Genomic DNA, 23,185 nt, shown 5'->3' on the forward strand with positions numbered 1-23,185 from the left:
CGGTTTTATTGGTATTGGTAAAATATGAAACCATATAACATTGCTTCTTATTTAAAAAAGGCACTTGCAATTCAAAACTATGTTTAAAAAAAGCATGAAACTTATTCAATATAATATACAAAGTGGGGATGTAATTGCAATAGTAACATAGTTTTATCTCGCAAGTCATTTCCATAGCAAACGTACACAGAGAAGAACGTAAAAATTATGTTAAATTACCTAACTGAATGTTTCATGAACACGCCACCAGAATCACATGGCAACACAGTTGAATTTACACCTGCATTTTGCTAAATCAAACTTTATTACTAACACGAAAAGGTTGGAAACGTCAGGAAATTTGAGTTTGCCCATACGTCGCGTGTATTGCTACATTGTTGGGAATTACACAGGCGCCTCTGTGTCGCTCTGTGCTTAAGCTCCCGTGGTTGCAACTCTAAAGGATCCCTAGTTAAGTAACACGGTGCTCCGCAGCTGAAACACGTGGTATTTCACTCGGGCTTATGAAAATTCATGTTGCAAAGGTTGGCTAAAAGGATTTCTTGGTTTTAGGAAATGTATATTTTAAAATATCGTGTCGAGACTTCATAGCGCACCGTATTTTATACTTTTCACAAGAAATGAGTTAGTGCATAGTTTGGGCGAAATGCAAAACAGTTAAAATGCAATCAAGAATTCACGAAATGTGCACGATTTAAAATTTTAAAGTGCTCGTAAACAAGACTAGGTACACTCTCGGGAGTCAGGTCAAGAAAGTGACTAAGAACTAGTAAGTTTTAAAATGGAGGATAAAAAAATATAAACAAGTAATACATATAACAATAATTTTTATGTTAAACAGTTTTAATGTATATGGTCATCAAGAATAAGAGTGTGTACCAAAAATTAGATCTGTCGTTAAGAAGGGGAAGAAATTCCAATGACTAAATTTGACCCACACAAACAAACAGGCAAATCTAAACAAACACGTTTAAAAAAATCAATTGCCTGGATCCATAGCATTATTATCAAATTAAACCAGATAATATGATACTGGTGTAATATAAATAGCCAGTAACAAATTACAATTAAATAGAAGAAGAAAGAATAGAATTCATGACGTCACAACCAATACACGAAGCACTCTTGAAGATATAAACTAAATGAATGGGAACAGTTTAATTCATCATCTTTATAAGGGCATTTCATCTCGATTTATTGGTACTAAACAGTTTACTGTATCTTGGAGCAATTCAATACCATTCTATTAAGTTTACTGTACCACGGTAAAGCCATAAGCCCGTGTCCCAATGGGGTAGCCCGGTACACCAGATAACTGCAATGCGGTTACCAACACGCCAACCATACCCACTATAATTATTACTTTATAAGAGTTTTCTATTCAAACTTTACTAACTTATCCTATTAATATTGTGTAAGGGTACCTGTTTTATATAGAGGAACATTGTAAGGCAGTTCTGAGTATTAGCCGTGGTCGTATTCTTGATGTAAAGTTTAGTATCATCTTTTTAACTATGTGGTATGTCTTTAGTCAAGAAAGCTGTAATACTGTTTTGTATATGTCTACATTTTGAAGGCTTGAATCTAGTAACCTGAATATAAGTTGAATGCTACTGTCTGTGCTCGCATCATACTTAATTTTTATAGCAATTCTGTACGCGGGAACTTGTAATTGGAACCACCAGAAAGTGGTGATTATTGCCTCCTTTTTTATTAAGTTTTTGTTTGCTGTAAGTTCTCCACGTAGTAAATAAATACACATATGTCATATTTATGCCAGCATATCTTTTACTATATCTACATATGCAAGTTATATAACTTGCTAACTAAATAACCGCAGAAAATAAACTGTATTTTTATGAATTCTGCTGACTTACATCTAAATAAAAGGTGTTTGTTATTAGTCCCATGCAATAGAACAAGTCCATGTTTGATTTCAGTTATATTATTCTTGGCTTCAGCCACAAAGGTCGTAGAAACCTTTTGTAATTTGTATTACATTTCCACTCGAAACGAGCCGTTTGAACAGCCCTCGGTTGCGACAGTATTGTGAGAAAATGACGTTACATTACAAAGATTCATTCATGTTTAAAAATATAAACGTATCCGACTTTTGTGAGTTTATTTAAGCTCGTTTTGTATCGTTGTTCGTAAATAAGATGACATAAATTCTGAGGTGGGTGCCGCGGTAAGTCTAGTGAAATGTGGAGACGATTTTTTGTATTGTGGTATTTTGAATGTGTAACTTACTTTGTGAGTTAAGTTATGTAGAACAAAAATCTGTATCGTTACGCTTTTTATCGCTGAAGGGGTAGGCAGAGGTGCACAAAAGACGTTTAATGTTACATCGGTTTTGGTGAATGCAGTATATATAAATTTTATAGTAACAGTCGAATCTTTTATAATTGGTGAACCACAACAGGGGGTTATACCTGAAAGTTTCCCCATCAAACCAAGATTCAGTATTACGATACTCGCAAAAAATACACAATACTGACTTGCAGAATCGTAAAGATGTATTTGTTATGGCTATATGAATGCGTGCAACCGTCACAGGCTCGCATGCGAACATATGGGGTATAAAAGCACCCCACGGGTATCATTATAACCTAAATACGCCTCCATATCGATAATAGTACTGATTTATCGTCCCAAGTCGATGGCGATATTTATGGACGGCGCGTGATTAGAAACTCTACTACTATATAACTTGAATGCATTTTCGTGGGAAGTGATGTATGGTATACAGAAACTGATGACATTTATCATCGATCCTAAAGTAAGGGAAGTGCATGTTAGTGTGGAACTTATGTTATGACTGTTCTTAGTCAGCCAATCATAGTGCTGAGTAAGTAGTCAACTCGGACCACATGCCTACGGCCCATTTGGGACGAGTTGCAGAAAATAAAATAAAATAATATTTTTAGTGGTCAACTCGTCCCACGTCACTATTACAATGAGATAAAGTACAGTCAGTAGCAAAAGGGTTAGTGTGGAAATAATAAAGTTCTATTACTTTGTTGAAAACAGAAGATTTTCTAGGAACTTAATTCTATCTTTGTTATCATTTGCTTCATAAGTGACCGCCATGACCATTGTTTAAGCCACACATGTTTACTATTCTTAGTAATTTTGGTTAACACGTGAATTTGTGCGATTGCAAAAAATAATTTAGGTAATAAATTATTTAACCGACACTAAAAAAGAGAGGTTCTTACTAAGTCAGGATTTTTTAATACGAAATAATCTATGAACAAAACGAAAGTAAAGAAAAACATATTTTTAATCTTGTGTTGCTAACTGTACCAAACATTGATAAAGTTTAAAGATCCATACAAAAAAAAAGTGGGACGAGTTGACCACTAAAAACTTAATTTATTTTTAATTTACCCAACTCGTCCCAAATGGGCCGTAGGTATGTGGTCCGAGTTGACTACTTACTCATAGTGCTGCGTGAAGACGTATCGCGTGAGCACCACTGAACTGTCCGGAGCTGCGGGCTACCTAGCGGGTTACCGAGGCTCCGGCACGCAAAATAGGAGTAGAAACGGGGTAGTTTTTAGTCAGTAAGAGTCTGACACTCCGTCTCGCCTCGCTCAAGGCGAGAGAAGCCATTGGATAATTTATTTATCCATTTTTTCTTCCGAGCTAACTAAAAGATACAATGTAGCCGATCAAGTCTTAAGTGGTATCTTAGCTTCCACTACCAGCCTCATCTAGCTATTTGAAATATTGACGTGTAAAAGTGTTATTTTATAATCTATTTACAGAAATAAATATCATTTATCATTTAGCTCTATTTTTAGATAATATCATATATTTTAGAAAACCAGCTAGACTTGATAGATTAGTTTAATAATATTGATACGATTGATATTTGTGGTTATGAAATCCGGAAATCGTCTCATTGGTTCATCATTAAAGCATGACTGTGACTTGATTCACTTTTAGTGACCTATTAGATGCTAAACATAATAATCTTGTTTTTAGCCAAATAAAATCACCAAAACTTGTACATAGTTCTCGTTTACGCTAAATTTTTTCGCTGATTGGGTTTACCACAGCAGTGGAATAGCAACAGGCAGTTGATACTTTATTTTTTTCAAATTATACTGTCAATGTAAAACAAAGAAAATGTTACCATACTTCTTAGACAACAAACAAACAGAAAAACAGTCTCATAAAAGCGTAATTACGTAATTACAACGACGATGTCATAAAGTTTGAACGTTTCACGATGCGCCTAACTTACAGCTGAAACTATGAAACTACAGTTTTATTTTGAAAGTAAAGCTAAACGAGCCAGCTACGTGTTCCGAGGTACAGGCGCGTAGTTGCCCGAGTTAAACTAGCCGGGTTATAGCTTTTCGTTCTAAGTGTACACTATTACACCGCACTCATTTTACTTTTGAATTCTACGAAACTTACAGCTGTTTTGAACGTTTTGTTGATTTTTATTGTGTAAAGAATACCTCGGTTTGTACGTGTTTTATGGGGGAATTGTGGGGTGGGTGAATTAATTGGTCTAATTAATTAACTTTTAACTATTTTTACTTGGTAACAAACGACACCTGTGGTGTTAATTGGTTCGTAATTTTAGTAATTGAGGTGTTAGTACCATTATTGGTATGAGTAAAAACTATTATAATTGACTTCAGTGAAGAAACGTACGTGATATGTGAACGTTCGCGAAATAGTTTATCTTAACAACATTCATCATAGGTAAATGCTATTTAGGAAGGTGCAGGTAATATAGGAGCAGAAATAAATGTCAATTAAATTGTAAACCGTCACGTAGGCAGCACGTGACGGCAGCCAGATGGGATACAATGTACCCCTACTCGTTCGAGAGAACATTACTGTACCTCAAAAATGCCCCAAATGCCACAACCCCCTACTCGCCAACTTTCGCACATGCACATCAATATACACGATATCTTCAATAGATTTTCGACTCTACTACACGTAATCATAAAGTTGAAGGTTTCATTTTAGTTTGGGGTAGCTTGTTCAGCTGGTTACAAACTTACAAAATGTTTCCCATTTATGAATTATACATTGCTTGGTTTTAATACGGTTCGGTGAATAAAGTTTTGCAGCTAAAATGGCGGAAAATGTCACATGTTTTACTAGCCGGTGTAATCTTGTTGCAATACAGCCAACTTCCAAGTATTTTGTTGGTCGAAAATTGTTTGCAGATATTTATTTGACTAGGGAACATGGTTTCATTTTCAACCGACTTTAAAAAGGAGGTTTTGTAATAAGTTCCTAGCATCATTCCTAGTACCGCGGGTCATTACGTGAGGCCAAAAATCTTTGTATTTTATTATAAATGCAATGTTAGTACCAAAAAAATGTTTCATTGTCTAATTTATTCGAGTGCGTCGCTCAGGATTTTTGATAGTCTATCTTAAAAATTTAGAAGTATTATAAATTCGGGGATTTGAGATTCAATTCAATAAAGCTTCATATATTATGATGATAGGTATAAGTTAATATTGTGTGTCTAGCAAGATTTTTACGAGCGTAACCGAAAAATGGAAAAACCTACGACAATGTTAATCGAATTGATGACAAAGCCAAGATGTTGAATGTCAACGGTTTATCAATGAATGACGTCATTGTAGTCTAATCTCACACGATCGTCGACAAAGTAATTTGGGGAACTTTTAGTAATAGGTATTATTACAGCAAATGCTTATTAATATATTCCTATCAAATCGATTTGCTCAAAGACTTAATCAATACTGAAACGAATACAAATAGGTATTAAAAGAAACAAAACAAAGTTCTTTATCAAATCATCTTGTTTATCAAATATGTAACATGTCAACACATAGACTCCTTAAACATGTTCTTGAGTATAGATGACAAATTGCTTGTCATTCCATTACAGATTTCAATTTAGCTACCACAATCACCAGCCCGACCTGAAGGTGACCTAATAACCGTTATTAACCCTTTAGTTATTACTAAGATCGAAGGTTTAATTGATTTCCAACCCTTCCCGGAAACTTCAATTAAGATTGGTCAAACTTCAACACTAGACAAAGAAAACCCAATCAAATACGATCCTTTATCCGATGATCCATCTAATAAGTTGGAGGATAAAAAGAAACCCGAAACCACGACCAAAAGACACCACAATAAAAAATAACAAAGAATTACACTGTACGATATCGTATCAAGAAATTCGAGGAAACCCACATTCGGGGTTGTTAGGAAGAATTCCTTTGGTCCAAAGTTTTATAGCACAGAAAGCCAATAAAATTGTATAAAGGTCCCGAACAATGGCACTCACTGAATTGCCTTCGCCTATCTGAGTGACATTTGATACATACAACTTTTTTATTCAAACGTAATTTTTTGCCAACTTCGGAAATTTGTTTGAGTGGACCCCGAGTCGGAAATTAATTCGAATTTCAATTTGGACTTTCTTCTTTGTTCGCTCATTGTACCTTATTTTGATTTTCATGTCGCTCGAATTAACCAAGTTTGTTTTGTCCTTTATTCATTAAACCAGTTTAATTGTGACACAAACTTGTTCCTTCGCCCCCTTCACAATGAAGTTCGCAGTCTTCCCTTATCATCGCAAACACAACAGATTTCAGTTATCATCAGAAATGTAGTACAAATATTTGCCATCTGTTCAATTTACTCTACTACAAAACCAACATTTGGCCAATCAGCCAGTATTTTAAACATTACCATTGCAGTCCATAAAACCGAAAGCGCCGAGAGCAAACACATTAACTGATTAAATTGCAACAGGGGTTGTCGCTGACGAGTTATGTAAATTGTCCTCGACGAAGCAGGCTATGGATTTGTATTGTCTACGTTGATCCCAAAAGGGATTTGGAAATGGAACACATTTTACCGATAATATTCTCCCGACAGAATCCGATATTGAAGAAATGTGGAGTTATTGTAACATGATTTATATGCCCAAGTCGAACAACAAAAGGAAACCAGTCACTAGTTTAAATAATATTAATGATTTGATTCGTTTCAAATATTCACTAACAAAAATCTCAAATAGCGGGGCAAACTCACATTCATGAAATCTATTACAATTGAAAGCAACTCCAAAAAAGGCTCAATCAATCATCGCCATCATCCATCAAACATTCAACAAGTAAAAACAAAATGTTATCGGGCGGGCCCTGAAAGCAGTGTCGCACAATAAAGTAACACCCCTGCGAGCGCGCGGCAAGGTGCGTACGCGTGTGTGCGTACAATCGACCGATATTTTTATAAGTGTGCGTGACAGAGCGCGTCGGGCAAAGGGTGGTAGTGTGTGTGGTATCAATGTGTGCACGGTTAGGGCTGGCAGATGTACGATTCACACGCAGCTGTCGACATTTCCCCCCGTAAGCTGTAAACTACTGTATTATAATACGGCACGCTTTCACGTAATTATGCATTATTATTACAGCCGCTTTTTAAGCTTATTATTAAGCGATTGTGTTATTTTGTTTTCGATGCAGTTGCTATGTCGCCATTGTTACGATTATACTACATTGTAACATGTTACCTGAGGGTGTTTTAACATAAAATACTCGGTATTATTACAAGAGAAAGGTATTTGAAGTCGTGTTCTGTTTATCTGATTAAGAAATGCAAGATTGTGTCTTAATTACTTTTTAAATGAAATTAATTAGGTATCTTTATTTCGCTTTATAAGGTGCGAGGTGCAAAATTATTCAGTTAAACTTGAAATTGTTTCCATGATTCAGTTCTCGTCAGCTATTCATTCCACAACAGTGAGTTTTTGGAAACCTCACAGAAATTCGAGTGTTGCGAGAAATACTCGCGTAGAAATGAAACATAATAAAATTGTGGGCATTATATTAAAGTTACGTATGTATTGTCCACAGTTGCCTTTTATTTGGGTACACGTACAATGCTACTTGTACCGTACGAATGTGTTATATACATACTACATAATAAACATATGAACTCGTTTATATTCAAAATGAGGTCAAAGTTGGATTATTCTTTCGCAATAAGTGTGTTTTATGACTGCTTTATAAACATTCGTGTGAAAAATGTAAACATTAAATTCAAGGAAGAAATAAGAAATCCTATTTTCAATCTTATTTAAACGTCGTTAAGGTGAGTGATAAAAATTGTTGAAGAATTTGTTTAGAAATGGATTGATAAAAGCTAGGTTACGTAGGCTAGGTCTACAATACCTGTCCATTACCTGGGAACAATAAGAAAGCTGAAAGTGTGGATAGGAATGACACGACCTTTTCTTTACATCAGTGCTAATAATAGTTTTAGAGGACGTGACAAGGACTTCTATTGATATACATACGCGCAAAAATATAAAAAGGCATTTGAAGAAATAATAAACGTTACACAGTACAAAATGTAGGTACTAAGCTGTTCAATTTTTGTTAAATAATTATACATAGGTATCAGGTATACACGCAATTCTAACCTCAATTCACTATTTAATAATTCGTTACAAGAATATGAATTACAAGTTTTAATTGAAGTGTTATCGTTCAAAACTTTTTTCGTGTAATTAGTTTTGTCGTTAGCAGTATATTAATGGACTTTTTAATTACAGCTGTTTCGAAGTAATAGATTAATAGTCTATTCTGAACATCCCTGGAGAATCATGCAGTGCATGAACTAATTTAGACATATTTTCTAAGAATCATAGCAATTGCCCTCTGATATTTTATTATGGCAACCTCTCCTACGAGATACATGCCCAACAAATAAATTAACTTAATGTGTACATTTTATCTTTCGTTTCCACGTACATAAGTCTGTCTTTGTCTAAAATTAACGTCTGCAAGTCGTTGCTCGATCCCACAAATAATACGGTTGAAAAATGGCCCGTCTTCACATAGGGCGGTGCGCATAAAGTAAGTTTTATGAACATATAAAAGAAATATCATTTTGTTGTGAGTGCGTACACTTGTACTCTTGTATCATAATGTATGGTTAGTTATTAACTGGCGTCTATGGAGTCCATTCGGAAAAAATCCCTGGTATGATGGAGAGGTGCCATTTTTTCTGCGGCAAGGGACGAGTGGTTGCTCCGTGGAGCGTGTGCAGTATTTTTGGGGGCTTAGCGACCTTTCCTGTCGTTTATGACTTGTTATTTTGTGATACATTTTTTCCTGCAAAATGTTTGATGTTGACGCTATTTAGGAGAAGAAAGCTTCTATTAATATATGCCAATGTAAAGGAATTTGGATGTAACTTCTACTAAACGTTTTTAATTGTAATTGACATAATGACCTATATCATTTAGTGATTACAATTGTTAATGTGGGTATCGTTCGAACTTTAAATTGATTATAGATCACATATATTAGTCCGTCAATCACATTGAAAGTACTGAACGGATTTTGACGAAATCTGGTATACAGACAGGGTATGAGCTGACTTGGGTGATAGGATACTTTTTATCCCACAGTATCACGGGCGAAGCTGACGGCAAAAGCAAGTAGGTAACATATAATTTGAAAACAAAAGCCTAACTGTAATATCAACCCTCAAACGCGTACGTGCTGTCAAAACTCAACAGCTCAACAAGTATTCAACCACAGCTAAAAAACAGTCAGTATGTATGAAAGTCAGTCAGTATGAATAGTAAACACTAATAAAAAACTTTTCCATCACATAAGGGCGTTGTCTACAGTAACAATTTATGTAGTGTCTGTTCATGTATCGATTGTAACGTGATCATTAGGGCGCGTCGGGCTGTACACAACCTTGTTTATACACCACGACACGAATTGTGGTGTGTCGACCTCGCTCTGTAGACTTTTAAGTGGCTTTATGTACTGTTTGTTTGAACCCAAGGCTTGTTTTTACTTTTTTTTTCCGTGGAATATCAATAGGGTGTGAATTTGTACTTTCCGCGTGTTAATTTTTGTTGTGCGCTGTCTGAGGGTTAATTTAGAAGTTGTGAGTGTTGTTTTGATGAACGTACTTTGTTATGAAGAATATTATTAGATGCGAAGTTTGAAACAGGATAAAGTGTGTGAGTTTGTGTTTATATTTGTTAGTCAATCACGTTAAAATGGTTGGAGGGATCGGAATGGAATTTCGAACAGGGCTAGGGAATAACACGTAGCACAATTTTAATTTGCCGGGATCGCAGGCGAAGCCGCTGGCGGAAGCTAGTTAAACATAAATGAAGTGTCAAAATTAAACATTTCCAGAACAGAACACCCTAATAAAGATTACTGTAAAGGTAGCTTAAGAAGAATAGAAGAAGTATTCATTTACTCCTACCTACACCTTTTATAAAGGCGTGGCGATAGTCACCACCCATTTCGAATAATAGGGTAACCAGTACCTAAACACTGGTTAGAAAACCATCGCGTTTAATACACCTACACTATTGTCTTAATCAAATTACCCAATAGTCCTTGATTAAATTCCTAACCCCCAAGAGGCAACACACGCATTGGCGGCGGCGATTGTTTACTAAGCCATAAAAACTTACATTTTAGATCTAAGATGATTTTATCCACTATCAAAATAACTTCTAAATAAATTTATAACAGATTGTCGTTTATAAGAAAAGCACTTAAACATCTTCAACTTAAGAATAATGTTTCAAAAACAAAAACATCAAAATAATTCGTTTATACAAACTGATCTATGCATTACAAAACTTTTCGCTATAGATCATAAGCAAAATGGATCGACTTGGATGAATTAATTTAAACTTGAGAGACTGCATAAGCCTGGGTGAAGTTTTTGTGCCTCTAAATTATTCATGAAACATGTTCGTAGTATCGACTGCGATTTCCAACTCTTTTTAATGTTTTTTTCTTTCTTTATTTATGTATTATATTATGTTATTATCATGAATATCTGATTGCATTTGTGGATATGTATAATTTTTGCTTCAAGTTTTAGAAATAGTTTTAGACGTTTTACCAAATCTTTTAATTAAATATTTATTTAAAGAAAGACAGTGAATAATATAGTTTTTAATTATATACACCAAGTAGTAAATTGTGAAAAACGGATTTAATATAACATAATCAAGCTAGATCACGAAACAAATTAAATATAAAACTCACATTTCGTTTCGAAGCGCACCTAATACATTGCATTTCATGATAAATTAATATATTTTAAGGCAATACCCCAACTGAAGCCTTACAAAGCAGCCTCACACCCAGTGAGTGAGCAAAATTACAGAAAACGTTAGCTGAAAGTAATGAAAAACGTCTTCAGCACCCCAATTTGCATACAAGAAAAGCCCGCAACACGCTCATTATATTATATTTTCATGTTTTAAACCCTCATTCTTTATAATAAGCTATTTACTTATTACAAGCAACTAGACATTTATTTTGAAAAAGAGTTCCTCTTGAAAATTGTAACAAAAGAACCGTCTTCCATAATTTCCTTTTACACGTTTTTACGGGACACAAATGACATTGCATTCTATCCAACAATTAGTCAATTTAAAACCGAGGGGCGAGATTAAATGGCACAAATTAAACCGTTTAAATAACGCTTTGCCGTCCATTTTGGATTCCGAACTGTCACTTTTGGCGCGCATTTTGACGACCAATTAACGTTCCGAATTTGAAAGTGTTTGTGTGGAATGTTTTAATTGAAACAGTGAACAAATGAATGAGTGAACAAGTTGGTAACGACAATTTGCTATAGAGGCGGGATGCAATTTGCTACGGCGACCGTTTTCTGCTTAGTCACCCATCAACTTGTATACAGAGTGTCACGAACACGTGTTTGACGATATATCGGCTCAATTTTTCTGAAGCTCGTTAGAGGGAGGTACCTACTATTTTATTTGGCAGGTAGGAATTTTCCTCTTTATCAATAATTTACGGGTGAACACGAACAATGTTTTACACGAGCCAAACAAAACAACAGCGAAAACATGTAGAGGACATACCAAGCTTATGCGTTACAAACCTCTATGAATCATCCAAAAAAATCCTTAATTAAAACAGCACTTTTTTGGTATTAAGGTAATATATTCCAACAACACGACAAAGCAAAAGGTGCTTACTGCGACTACATTTAAAGCATCTAATAACATTTTTCACTATACAGGACATCTTTATTACTTTCCAACCCTCTTAGAATGCCGGATTAAATATACATCTCTTTCGCACCTGAGAGTTTTATAATGGGAGAGAGAAGGACAGTTGTATTAGGCTTATAGAATACAAAAGGCAAATTGGTTTCGCTAGGCACCCCTCAGTCGCACCCCAGCTTTGCATGACACGTGGCCTGTATAGAGGGTGATTTTAAAAGAGGGTGTGTTCACTTAAGCCCTGTTTCGTACAGTACGGTAGCTTTAATTCTTTTTATTTTTCATATTTATATTAGATCTCATATATATACATAGAGCTATGTACGTCTACAATCAAACGACGGAAAACATTGATGTTTTCCTTATTTTTCCGCCTTTTGATTTTCGGTTGAGATTTAATTAACCGTTTATTAATTCAACCATTTTGCTTAAGTAACATTTTCTTCGAAATATATTCCTTTTTTACTCAAAAAAGTAAAAGAAAAACCGAAAACCGTTAAGCAATTTATCATTTTCGAACTAATTAAGTGGGGTCCTGATAAAAGGTAGGTATCACATCAAAAATGGACTCACAGACAAATTTTAATTATACACATAAGAGGATCGTGTGTGACGTCATCCCTTATGTATAATCATTGTATTTAATCAAAGGGCGGTCACGTGCCGGGTTTGGGATCAGAGAGGGTAGTTTACTGCCTCTCATTGTGTTACCAACTGTTGGGCATAGAAAGTTTTGCGATACGAATCTTGTATGATTGGTGTTGTAATTGATTTGGAGTTTAAATTATGTACAGAATTCGAAGGGTTAATGAAAATTTGTTTACAATACGATGTGTTAGAAAATATTTCCTGGTTATAACTTTGAAAGGGATTTTCTACATAAATATTAATTTATAATATATTTAATTTTATTCCAGTTTGTAATTTGTAACATCCTGTAAGCACGTTGATGTTCTAACGCAGTAGAAATGTTGCAAGTCGTAGGTTTAATTGAGTGCAATTGTTTTAATTCATCATTCACTGTCCAGTTTGCTTTCGTTAAGGAGATGGGTAAGGATTCATTAAACAAATACTGTTAGATAAAGCACATCACTGCTAAAGATTGACTTACTGGCGTATTCAAAGACATTTAATGATTACTTAAACTATTTCTTAGTAACGATTGTGTGTCGGAAAGTATAGCTAAGGACTAGGTTAAGAAACCATTTAAATGGTTCTGAACAAGGTGATAAGATACATAAAACCTCATTACAGTACCTACATAGTCTGGAGAAAACTTGAGATTTTTCTCTTCTAGAAATTGCAAAAGGAAAAACAAAACAATCCTTATTTAGGTACATGATGACAGTCTTTTCGGTATCAAAATTGTAAACAACACCTTCATTAACAAAGGGATTTGCTTCAAAACAATGAATGGCTTCATCCAAAAATGGCGACAGATCATTGTCACGGTGTTACCTTTTTCTATTCACCCTGAATGGGATTTGATATAAGCTCCATAACCGTAAATAAAATACCTTCAAAGCGAGAGTAGAGGATGAAATAGATTCCGCTCGAGCGATATCGAAAGGGACATTAATTTTCTGCCTACTTAAATTGCTACGGTGGTGTTAAGATAGAAGTTTACAGCGATTTATGCAGAATAGAGCATTTAATTTTGTGTTGCGCGTTGCAATGTATCTGCATTATTCTCATATATACGTACAATTATTGAGAAATTACAGAGATATTGTATGAAACATACGTATTATTTAAAAGTGTAATGAATGGAGTTTCGTTGCTACACTTTGGAACGAGTTTATGGTTTAATTGGAATAAATGATTTGACTTTGACTCTGAAAGAAAATGGTATTCCTTTTAGAACAATGCGAGGAAGATTTTACGCCATCACAATGGGTCTAGAAGTTTGATATTGATCATGACTGTTGGATATGAAGCTTTTCTGGCAATAGAAAAATGTCGTTAAAACAAGTTTCAATACATAAATCCAGTAGTAATATCAGTTCTCAAATCCTCACTTTTAACGGACCGCCTAGTTTAGGCACATATTACATCATAGTGTCGTTTTATTCCAACTTAATGTCTTCAAACAGGTTATCATATTGAGATGACACCAGTTTCCTTTATCACTGACTATAATACTAGTCTCGCTTGACTATACAACTGGCAAAACAGCTGATGTACTTTATACTCATTCATTGCCATTTCATTCATTCATTCAATTTTACAATCACAATTGACTGTGCAAACTTAAGCAAAAAAACTCTTTAAAAACGTACAAAAGGTATCGTTTCTTAAGGATTCTAGTTTCTTTATTAAAAAGTGGAATAAAATTTATTTGAATGGTTTTGATAGTTGTCGCTTGTGACTTGGGCCAACGGTTACTAAGGGACACCGTTTTCCGTCACCTGTCATCGCCGAGCCCCTGCCATAGAGATTTGCAAGAACCTTTTATGCTTAACTTGTCTTTAACATATAGATTTTTACAGATATCCCAATAAATACAGATTAATGCCGTTCCCTTATAACTGGAGTGACGGAAAATTTTCGTTTCTGATTTAAATAATCGCGTTATGTAAGGTAGATGATATTTTGTAGATGAATTCGTATTTCTTTTACTTTTTCCTCGTGTCCGAAGTCGCGGGTTTTTTTTTGATGTGCGGAAGAGATAAGTATCTTTTCAGTTACGTTTTAATTACGTTGGCATCCTAATAAGGGTCTAATTACTACATTGTGACAGTTTCCAATGATATTTTTGAGTAATAGGGAAATGTTTGGGAATTTTTATTCAACGTCTCGCCGTTGGCAGAGGTGCATTACAATACTTAAATTCACTGTACAATGTACACCTACTTTTTACCGTGTGGAAATGTTTGGGCAAATGTTTTAAATAATTCAGTATCGTTTTGAGTGTTCAAAGTTTGTGGCCAATAAAAACCACTTCTTCAAACAATAAATAGTTGTAAGCATTTTGATGAACCGAAATTGAATTTTAAAAGTATGCCAACACAAATCAATACGGGCTTTGGTATTTACAACTTCGAAAATGAGGTTCCTAACTTTACCCTTAAACCGTTCGAAGCAATATTGAAAGAATTCCACCAAGTTCATAAACATTAAGCAATCTATTTAATTTAAATTTAATTGATGGTTAATTAAAACTTGGGACACTTGACCTAAAATATTTTTATGAATAATGGCCCTTAAACCGTTTTTTTTTTAATTATTTGAGTTTCGAGTACGGCGAAATAAACTCTTTACAGCCTATCTATAAAATTAGAATTTTACTCAGAGGGCTCCATAGACTCATTGGTACGTTTTTTATTTTTATTTTATTTTTATTTTACACTTTATGTACATTATACAAAGGAGGACTTAATGCCAATTTGGCATTCTCTACCAGTCAACCTTGGGGTGATGCAGAGAGACAACAGTAGGTGTAACAGCAGGCATATATTGAAATATTATTTTTTAAAGTAGCTTTTTACAACCCGTAGGGAGGTTTTACCAAAACTCAACCTCATTATTATGGGTCTCACATTTTCGTGTTATGGGATCCGAAAAATCCGTCGATTCGTATCTTTTTTAATTGAATAAGTCCCCGTTGGGACTATATGACGCTGTAGCTACTTCATCATTTTTAAATCTCGTATAATATTGACGCAAGATGTTGTTAGAATTCCTTATTAAAATTGTTCTGGAATAAATTACATACGGTTTCGTTTTGCAGATACCCTTTCTTCAAATCTTTGTTCGGTTTACTCAGCTACTTACCTGAAAAAAGAAAATCAATTGTTAATATGGAAAGGTCAAATATAGGATAGCGTATACCATGTAACATTGGTATTGGCTAAAGGAGATATGAGATAAAATATTCTTGAGATAATTCTCTCATTAAAAATACATTATAAGAGCTTTGCTCGGAGTTAGTAGCAACCAAAGTGCAGTTTAAAACTGCTTATGTAGTTAGTAAAACTTAAAGGCAAGAATCAATAAAGCGAAGCAAAAGACAAATAGAAAATTAATAAAACATTCCTCGGAGGCGGGAATTATTTGCGGAAAAATTAATTACTTTCTGAAGAATTCCTATTACGAAGTCGACCCTAGATATGAGTTTTCCATTCGAGTTTGTGAAGTACTTATAGATACCGCGGAGATATGGTGATATCGCCAACTTGTCGGAGGTTATTTATAGTTTTTCATCGACTTAGTTTATTGAATATCGGTCACAAACTAAGTAGAAAATACTCTATTTCCATGACTTCATTCCAGTTCCACGGTCAAAGTAAAGCAACTAACAATAAAGTAAAAAATGCAAAAGCGCGAATAACGAACCGATGGTAACAATGCAAAATTAAGAAAACCTTCGGCAAAACTAATCTAGGATTGAAACTGCTACTTCGATAATAGTTTTTTACTTCAGTGGAGTTTTTGAAATTGGCATAAAAGCTGTGCAAATCTCTGGCCCCACTCCAAACAGTTTTTCTTTTGCAGTTAAAAGAAAAGGTAAAAACTTAGTGAACGGTGGAAATTCTATTGCCTTGGGCATAAATGGGGGTCTTTTGAGCGCTTTGTGCCGAAACCCGTTGAATAATGGTACCTATCGCAATACGAACGTTTCGTACTCTATAAGGCTCATGAGGATTTACAAATTCGATACGTATTGCTGCTTGTTTGATTAAATGACCGTTGATGGGGAATTGGATGAATTAGAAGAATAAAGATTAATTGAATACTGATAAATCGATAAGTAAGTTTAAGTGTTATTGTATAAAATTTTGCAATAGACACTTCACACAAATATAGATGAAGTTCCTAACCAAACCAGATAGATATCAAACGCTGAATCCAATTAAATTAATCTATCGATAGCTAAACAACAGACGGCACACTTCCTATCCGTCCCCAGCAACTAATTACCAAAGGCTGAACCTATTTAATGTTTACGACAAAGGCTCTAATTCTATGTCTACATCGTGCGACCTTATGGCCATATTAAACAGGCAGCCTTGACCTTCCAAACCAATATTTGAGCAAGTAACTTGAAAGCTTGCAAACAAACGAAACGCGATTCCAAATAAACCCAAATTGTACAACGAAAAACGATATTGACGGTTTAGGGGTTTTTCGTAAGCAGAATTACGATCCCTTTGTTTGGGGGGCTCGGGGAGAGGGGGGGAAAGGGATGAAACTCAATACGACACCCCGATAAATAGTGTGACTTGAAGTAAGATTTTTCCCGGAACAAAATGGGTAAGCCGACTATAATGAGGTAGATATGTGGCGGGTTGAAGATATCAGACCGCCTTTCAATTTGCATAATACAATAACGTGTCGTGTGTATTACATTTGCTCGCGCTGCGATTTTCTTGTGACGTGCCTGTTTAACACAATCTTCATAAATATTTCACAGTCATGGAACAAATGCTCACTGATTTTGCGGATATTCCTCAAAGAAAGTCAAGACAGCGAACTGACTTTCCCGTCGAAAGTAAATAATAAAAATGTATACAAGACTACCTGTTAAGCTGCGTACAACAACAAACTAGATAGAAAACGTAAAAGTAGAAGTTTATGTTATAAGTATATAGGTACAGAGTTCATAATATTAAAACATCTCATTTGCAACAGAGATGAGGAGTCGGCATCGTTAGACCGACGTAATATTTCATGAAGTCCCACAAAGGCTGCACGACAGGAAGCGGAATGGACTGCAGCGACAAATTGTACCGTCTACTTGGAAAATATAGAAGTACAAATATTTATTTAGTAAAGTATCAGACGTCTGTAGAATTAAATTAAAGAAGTCAGACGCTTTGAGAGATGTAGAAGTTATAAGATGCATTGCTTAATTTGTTAATAGTATGACCTTATATTTTGATATAGATTTAATATAGCTCAACAATAGAAGTAGCGAATATAGTATCGAAACAAATTAAAATATAGCCGTAAAATGGCATTCAAAGAGAGGATAAATGGAAATAAAGATACAAAAGCTTCATATTCAGCCATTTTGTTTAGAATTGAACAAACTAAATGGTAGAACAATGACTGTGCAGCGATTCTATGCTATCGGTATCAGTGCACGCGTTCATAAAGTGCAATGGTCTAAAAATCCAGAAGTGCTGTGAAGTTTTAACCACTCAAAGGATGCAGACTAAATTGTACCTACGCGACAGAATTGGACCTGTTGCTCGACCTAAATACAGATTTGTAAACAACAAAAATATTGTGTTAGTTTCTTTATAAAACACAAAACATGCTACTTTGGCGTTGTATTAGAGATCTAGTTGTCGTATATTATGAGTATGTAACATGATTATTATAAAATCGTATGTTTTTTTTTTTAATGAAACGTACACAGATATGCTAATGGTTAATTTAGCCTCGTCAAAATAAGAATAAAGATAATTTAGTATCTAAAAAAAAGTGAACAAAACTTCCATAACAATTTTAAACTTTATCAACCACGTATAGAGTTTCAAATGCCTTGATTAAAACTTCATATCACAAAGTTCATACGGTCACGTACCACCAAAAGCTAGTCACCAACAGACAATGTCACTTAATGGCCTCGAGTTCAACCAGTCACTATTATCTAAAACGTCACAACGATTTTAGCCAAATAAGGCGTGCCTCGCCCAAACAACTGTCGGTAGGGGCCAGTGTACACCACTTGTTGCCATAAAACCTATTTATAACTCGGCCTATTTGCTAGTGTGTACTCCGGCTTAAATATAGAATTTTATTTGTAGAATGTACTTAAATCTCGTTGCAATTGGGTCGCAATTAAAATAATGTTACTTTTAGACTGTAATAATTAATGTCGGGCGCTACGTGTGTGGTGACTGCCAAGTGCCGAAGATGAATTCATTTTTAATAGCTCACGGTTTAAGTGGCATGTGTTAATTTTATAGAGAAATGTGTTGCACCATGTGTGTCTGTGAACGTTTACCATTATTTTATTACTGTTTTTCTATGAAGGGCTACATATATTTGTAGTGCCCTTAATCCCAAGCATCATGCTGAGACATTAAAATAAAAATCGAATAATCCAATCGAAAACCCATTATACAATTTAGCTGTACAAAAAAAAATGAATATAAATCAAATTGGTTTTTCCCAGCATGTAGTAAGTACTCGCATTCAATAATCCAACATGCAGATAATGGATTTATATATAAAACATATATGAAGCTTAATATTTTCAAGTAAAACATAATAAAAATGCTTTTCGTGCGCGATAAGCGGACCGTGCGAATCGCTTTACTGGGGCGCGTATTACACTACGTGATTCTGAATAAAGCCGTTCCGATATCTCGATATGCGAACGAGTACAAATTAAAATCGATGCTAAGCGGCGCCAAATGGTGTAGAAAACGGCCCAACTTGATAATGTATAGCTAGGGCTGAGGTTTCAGCAGTTTCCTGATATTATTCCGAGGAGGTGAAATAGAATATTTTACATATTACTCCTGTAAAATATTTTTTATAAATTTTCGTGGTTTATTTGTTAAAACATACGAATAGTAATCGATTATCTGCTACACGTAAACTAATATTTCAAGGAAGATTTAATAGAAAGATTTGATGACGTAATTTAAAAAAGTGGCAACCTTATTCTGTATGTGTTCGAAAGTCAGCGCACCGCTCCAGTTATCACCAAATCTAATGTCGATTGAAAAACTTATATCGAGCGTAACTTTAAAATATCGTTTTGCGAATTTCAAACTAAGTTCAGTTGAATAATTCGCGTTAATTCAACCATAAAATATCGATAAGATATGTTATTGAACTTGCGATATAATCGGTTCGAGAATTCACTTAGTGTGAATCGAGATCTAAATACGAAATGTTTCTTTTTTCATAATTAAATTGGGTCTAGACCATTCTTTATGAAAATGGTTTATCTACGCCTCCTATTGTGTTTGTGTGTGCTGTGAAATATATTCATCTATCATTTTTATAGATAGACCTACGTAGGTCAAAAAAAAAAAAAAAGACCGTTCTTTATAAAAATGGTTTATCTACACCCCCTATTGTGTGTTTGTGTGTGCTGTGAAATATATTCATCTATCATTTTTATAGATACCTAGGTAATCTTAAAAATAAAGACGTCTCTTGTTCGTCCCTTTAACCTTAGTCTTAACTTAGATCTAGAAAAACTTAATACATATATTTTTATTCTATTCAACATTAAAATAAATAATTATTTACTAAACAAATAAACATGAATTCTTAACAGAATATGTCACTGCAACATTTCTGATTACATTAAAGGGATTTATTAAAGAACTTTAACTGAGTAACATTTCAATGTGACATTCATTTAATTTGCATATAAACGTAAGTTAAACGACTTAATTTGTTCAACATATATAAATGTCATGTTCAAGTCAAGTGTTAAGAATGTCACGTATATTATAATGTGAGCAAAAACATATAAAACATATATAATCCGTTTACTTGATTAACTGCAACTGTGTAAATGAACGCAATGCAGTAATGTACGTCAAAGAGCTTTGTGTTTAAATTATAATATTTTATTATTAAGCACTACGTATTAATTATGTATTTAGGAATTACTAGCTTATGTCAACGGCTTCGCCAGCCGTCCCGCGCGATTGAAAGTGCCCTACGTGTTAATCCAGACCATGTTCCAAATTTCATCCCGATTCCTGCAGCAGTTTTTGTGAAGGAGTAACAAACAAAGTAATATTAGTAGGATTTGTACATGGCAATTTTAGAATATTATCTACTTGGAGAAGTATCTAAATATATAATGTGTTCTTCAAATTACATTATGTATTATGAAACAGATTCAGTATTTGCTGTTAAGTTGCTACTGCCTATATTCTCTGATAAGTAACATGTTTGTGATTTAGGAATTGGTATACATAAATTATTCTCCTTACATAGTGATGGAATTAAGTCTACTGTCTGCATACAAGTTAATGCAATGCTAGCATATACCGTGTCTTAATATTTTGCAGTTACTTTAATATTCTGAGTGTTAATGCAAACCTCTAGTAGGTAATGTTATTAACATTAATAGTCCCATAAAATACACCAGATAGCATAAACTTAGAGAACCGACCTGTTATAAACTCTAAAAAAACACTTAAATACTCGACGGTACGAACCACATAACCACCCTTGTTGCTCAAACTTTAAAAAAGTAATTAATGAACTCCGTTAACGCTGCTTATAAGAACTAATGTAACTTGAACCCTTGGTGTTGAAAATAGGGAACTAAATTGTAATATTGTGCATGTTTGTTTTAGTGACAACTAGCGCCGTTGTTGGGGTTCAAGTTAGGGTGGTGGGAAAGGGAAGTCGCGTCGTCCATTTACGGGGCATGATTTAAATACGCGGCGCCATGTTTTATCTGGCATCTGCGACGTGACGGAACAACTAAGCACGCCCGTTTTGACGTTAATCGTGAGTCGGGGTGCGTACCTAGTACCTACGAATTTAAAAAAAAATAACATTTTGACAACATGCTTAGGTAGTAATGACGTAATAGGAAATATGCTTTTTTTCTGCTGCCGGTGTCTGTGGTACTCGATTGTGTTTGTTAATGTCTTTTTTGTGACCTTATCCGTTTTAGAAACTAGAATTTAGCAAATATTAAGTTACTGCAACTAAAAATTCTTTTAATAAAAACGCGGAAAGTGTAAACGTGTAGCCACCCCTAAATAGGATATTACGGTCGATTTCAAAGCGTTTAATGTTAACGTTGTTACATAAATTCCATCAAAATTTTGACTCCATTTTAGCAACAAATTATAATCGCAGTATTATGTTAATGGAAAAGGTTTTAGCGTTTTAGGGCTTTGAACCACGACCTCGAATGTCAAGGACTAGCTAAGTCAAACTGTAAATATTCAACGTTTTAATATATTCTAGTTTTTGGCTGTAAGATGTTGAATTATTTTCTTATTTCTACGTAAGCTTCAAGACGTTTCATTTTCTATTAATAACAAAGAATGATTTTCATATCTCTGAAGTTGTATTCTTTTTATTGTACACTCGGGATTATTAGTCAGACAATGTATGTTTGGAGAAAAGATTTTGCTTTGAAATAGTATGAGATGTAGATCTTTTACGTTTTACTAAAGATATGTACCTAGCTTAGTTCGAATTAAAGACAAAATAACTTCATCTACAATTCACGTTTTATATTGAAATACGCACTTTTTATAAGAACTTACATTAGTTAAAAAAGTAAACCTATGATGTTATAGTCGAGTAAACAAAAGTTAAAAAAAAAACATTATTTGTTGACATTAATAAATAGATTAGACAAGCTGAAAACATCCTTATTATCACTGTATTACAAATTAATTTGTGACACGCTATAAAAAAACACAGCTGCGTCGACACGACATAAACAAAAGACGCCTTCCATTTTTAAAAAATAAAGGAAAAGTGTAACGATTTTTTTTTCAAACGATATTATCACATCTTGTCATGGTAACAGTCCATTAATCCAACAAGGGTTTCGAGTAAATTAAAAACGTTTTGGGTTGCCAACGGTCTTAGTTTACCCGCGTCCGGCCGCAGAAAGTAAGTAGTATTATGATTAAGTTTAATTTAGAACAAAATTATTGTTTTGTGTTAAAAATAACCAAGCATAATGTTTTGGTGATAGAAATTATGTACGGTTTGTTACCTTTATTTATTTCCTGTATACGACAAAAATAGATAAATACTTCACAAGTAGAAAAGTAATAAAAAAACTCGATTATAACATTTCATTCAAAAATATTAAGTAAGGGGCTACTGGTAGGTACCCAATTAAAATCAGAACAAAGGGGCGGCCTTGCACTGACGATACTGAGCACGAATTTACGAAAATTCATCTACATTTAGATTAGAATTACTTTCGTGATAGAACGGGAGTCGGATTTTCGGCATCATTTTTCCTTACTTAAGTATTTACTTTATTGTGTTTACGAGGGCCGCGATATTATCGCCCAAATGCGAAACCGACATCAGTTCACGCTTACTTATGTAAAAAGAATACAATATAACATCTTTTTGTTACATTTATTGCAGAATTATTAACAAAGAATCTAATAAAAACCCGGTCGCTTTTAAATATTATTATGTAGGTTGACATCATCAAAA

At 34.3% G+C, this 23,185-nt stretch overlaps 1 non-coding gene across 1 annotated transcript in view; it reads right to left on the reverse strand.

The window, feature by feature from the left end:
• Positions 1-14,920: 14,920 nt before the first annotated feature.
• Positions 14,921-23,185, reverse strand: part of LOC118271273 (uncharacterized) — a 94,473-nt gene continuing 86,208 nt past the window's right edge. The window contains exon 4 of the transcript XR_007705613.1: positions 14,921-15,826. This is a non-coding gene — a transcript (uncharacterized LOC118271273). The remainder of the gene's footprint in view (positions 15,827-23,185) is intronic.

This window comes from Spodoptera frugiperda, chromosome 9 (genome assembly GCF_023101765.2).
Source record: "Spodoptera frugiperda isolate SF20-4 chromosome 9, AGI-APGP_CSIRO_Sfru_2.0, whole genome shotgun sequence".
NCBI classification, from domain to species: Eukaryota; Metazoa; Arthropoda; class Insecta; order Lepidoptera; family Noctuidae; genus Spodoptera; species Spodoptera frugiperda.